Here is a 3,725-nt window from a genome sequence, read left to right on the forward strand (position 1 = left end):
TAGGTATAACTCTAACAAAATATGTACAAGATCAATTGAGGACAACTGCAAAAGTAATGAAAAAATAAACATGTAAATAAATGTACAGTCCATGTATATGAATGTGAAAACCTTATATTATCAAAACATCAGTTCTTCCCAATTTGATCTACAGAGAGAAAACAAATGTAATCAAACTCATAGCACATTACTTTGTACAAAATAAATCAATTTCTTAAGTTTATATAATTCTAAAATTTAAATGAAGAGACAAAAACCCAGAACAGTAAACACAACATTAAAAAAAAAAGTCAAATGGCTAATACTATGCAACATTAAGAATTAACTCTAAAGCAAGAGTAATCAAAACAGTGTGGTATTGGAGAAAGAATAGATTAATGGGTCCAATGAATACAGATGAGAAATAAACCGTTTTTCTCTCTCCGGCTGGCCATCTTGGCGGCTGCTCGGCTGGGGCTGTCCTGCACCTGAAGCAGGAAAGATGGTGCCTTCGAAGAAGACGAAAAAGTCACTGGAGTCCACCAAGTCCTGGGTCCAGCTGGTGATGAAGAGTGGCAAATATGTGCTGGGCTACAAGCAGACGCTGAAGATGATCCACCAGGGCAAGGCCAAGCTGGCCATTCTAGCCAACAACTGCCCGGCACTCAGGAAATCTGACATTGAGTACTATGCCATGTAGGTCAAGACTGAGGTCCATCACTACCGCAGCAATAACATTGAGTTGGGCACAGCCTTTGGGAAATACTACAGAGTGTGCACGCTGGCCATCATTGATCCAGGTGATTCTGATATCATCAGAAGCATGCCAGAACAGACTGGTGAAAACTTAATCATGCAAAAGTTTTCTGTAATAAAATTAGTTATTTTAAAAACAAAAAAAAGAGAGAAATAAGCCTACACAAATATAGCTGAATTATCTTTGATCAAAGAGCAAAGGCAATTCAAATAGCAGCATTTTTAACATAATGATAGCACTGTACAGAAGCACTGTCCTCCCGTTGTTCATCAATTTCCTCGAGCGGGCAACAGTAACATCTCTATTGTGAGACTTATTGTTACTGTTTTTAGCATATTGAATATGCCATGGGGAGCTTGCCAGGCTCTGCCGTGTGGACAGGATACACTCGGTAGCTTGCCTGGGCTCTCTGAGAGGGACGGAGGAATCGAACCCGGGTCGGCCACGTGCAAGGCAAATGCCCTACCTGCTGTGCTATAGCTCCAGCCCCAACATAATGATGCTGGTATAAAATCTAAATATTTACATCCTTAAAAATAAATAAAATAGGGAGAACGCTCCAGGTTCCAAACAGAGCCGATATCACCGGGAGGTCCCAGATGGGGTAGGTGCTGCATCCCGCCTTCTCCAGAAGGAACCCCGATGACCATGAGCCTGCAAGCGGGCACCAGAACATTCTTTTCAAACAGCTTACGCGGCCGCGTGACATCTCTTTATATACAAAGTGATCAATGGAAAGTAAATCATCCAACGTTTCTCCCTGAAAATCAGATTTAACTCTTTTGTAAACCACAACACCCCAAAGGAGAGAGAGAACAGAGGGGAATGCCCTGCCACAGAGGCAGAGTGGGATGGGGGGATGGGGGGGTGGGAGGGATACTGGGAACGGTGGTGGTGGGAAATAGGCGCTGGTGGAGGGATGGGTATTCGAAATAAAAAAAAATCTCCAAATAAAATCTATTTTACCGCAAAAATAAATAATAAATAAAATATAAAAACAATCTGCACACAGACCTTACAGACCTTACACTTTTCACATTTACGTAGACCTTATAGTTTTCACATGCTGCATCCTCGGAACAAGGGCATAAAAAGCAATCATCATACTGTGGAGAAAGTGAACAACACCTTGAATGGGAAATCAGAATTGGTAGCACCAATGAGGGGCAATGTGATATCCTGAGATGGACACACCATCATGAATTATGCCAACCAAGTATGTAATTTGCATCTACTTAAAATAAAACATTAAACTCAATATAAAAAATTTTAGATTTTTTAAAAAGAGGAGGGGGAACATAATTCATTAAAAATGGAAATGTTGCATGCAGCCAACCTGGGTTCAATTCCCAGCATCCCATATGGTCCTCTGAGAACCACCAGGAGTAATTCCTGAGTGCAGAGCCAGGAGCAACCCCTGTGTATTGCCGGGTGTGACCCAACAAAAAGCAAACAAACAAAAAAAAGGAAACACATCTGTTTTAAGGCAGAAAAGAAAACATGACTATATGCAAAGCTTAAGTGGAAACTGGACTCTGTACTAAAGGGAAGGAAATGCTATAAATTATGTTATTTACAAAATGGACAATGAATTATTTGATTGAACATCTGATGTTTTAACAAATAATAGGGAGCACTTAAAGTTGAAAAGTTCTGTACTTTGGAAGAGAACATAACAAAATAAAAAGACAACTGACTGATTGGGAAAAGACAACTGCACATCAATGATGAGGGTTAACTGATATATAAAAACTCTGAACGTTAAAAGCAAAAATAAAGAGCCCAAATAGTGTGCAGAAGACTTGAACATACACTTCTCTAAAGAGAACACAGGATAGCTCATAGGCATCTGGAAAAATGCTTACCATTGCTGATCATCAGGCAGAAAAAGGTAAGACCACAATGAAAAATCACATCATGCCTGTGAAAATGGCTTACATTAAAGGCAACAATAATAAGTAATAAAGGGGTACAGAGAGGGCTGGAGTGATAGTACAGTGGGTAAGGTGTTGGGGTTTGCTTTGCACACAGCTGATCTGGGTTTGACCTCTGACATCCCATATGGTCCTCCGAGCCTGCCAGGTGTGGTCCCTGAGTTCAGAGTCAGAAGTAAGCCCTGAGTATTGCCAGGTGTGGCCCCAAAAGTAAAAGTAAATAAGGAAGTAGAGAAACAGAAACTCTATATGCTGCTGGTATGGACACAAATTGAAACAAGTTTGGAAAAGGCTACAGAGATTCTGCAAGAAGCTAAAAACAGGGACCAAGGAGTTAGAACAGCAGGTGAGGCACTTTCCTTGCATGTGGCCCACCCAGGTTTAATCCCTAGCATCACAAGGTTTCCCAAACCACTGATTCCTAAGAACAGAGCCAGGAGTAAGCCATAGCACCATCAGGTATACTCCACCAAAAAAAGGAATCTGTCCCATTGTTTATTGTAGTATTAACAATCGCTAAAATATGGAAGCAAATGAAGTGCCCAGTGATGAGTGGCTAAGAAACAAGAGATACAGAAGAATCTTATTGGGATATAAAAAAAAATAAATAAAACTTTTGTCACCCACAAAAGAAATGGAAGAACTCAAGGAAATGATGCAAAACAAATCAGAAGGAGAAAGGTATTGGATGATTTCAGCTATGTGTATAATATAAGGATATAAAATTGGTGAACACACAAAACAAAAGGGAAAACTTATGAAAACAGATATTAGAACTATGTTACCTGAGAAGTAGGGATGGGTGGGGGGATAAAGTAGGGCAGGGGGTAAAATATAAATGAAAATACACAGCTCTTAGCTCCAAAAAATAAAAAATAAAAAAAATGACCTATAAAAAAGAGAAAGTATTTTCACTTCTCACATGAGGAAGTAGACAGAAGGGAAGAATACAACAGGAATGAATGCTGGATTACTGATGTTACCTATAATCAATTTGCAACATAAAGATGAGTCAGACCTATCTTTACAAAGTATCCAGTATGTAGATACCTGCC

At 39.7% G+C, this 3,725-nt stretch overlaps 1 pseudogene; it reads left to right on the forward strand.

Annotated features, from left to right (window-relative positions):
* Positions 1 to 417: 417 nt before the first annotated feature.
* LOC130018349 (60S ribosomal protein L30-like) lies at positions 418 to 892 on the forward strand (annotated as a pseudogene).
* The last annotated feature ends 2,833 nt before the right edge of the window (positions 893 to 3,725 follow it).

Source organism: Sorex fumeus, unplaced genomic scaffold (genome assembly GCF_029834395.1).
Source record: "Sorex fumeus unplaced genomic scaffold, SorFum_2.1 ptg000008l, whole genome shotgun sequence".
Taxonomy (NCBI): domain Eukaryota; kingdom Metazoa; phylum Chordata; class Mammalia; order Eulipotyphla; family Soricidae; genus Sorex; species Sorex fumeus.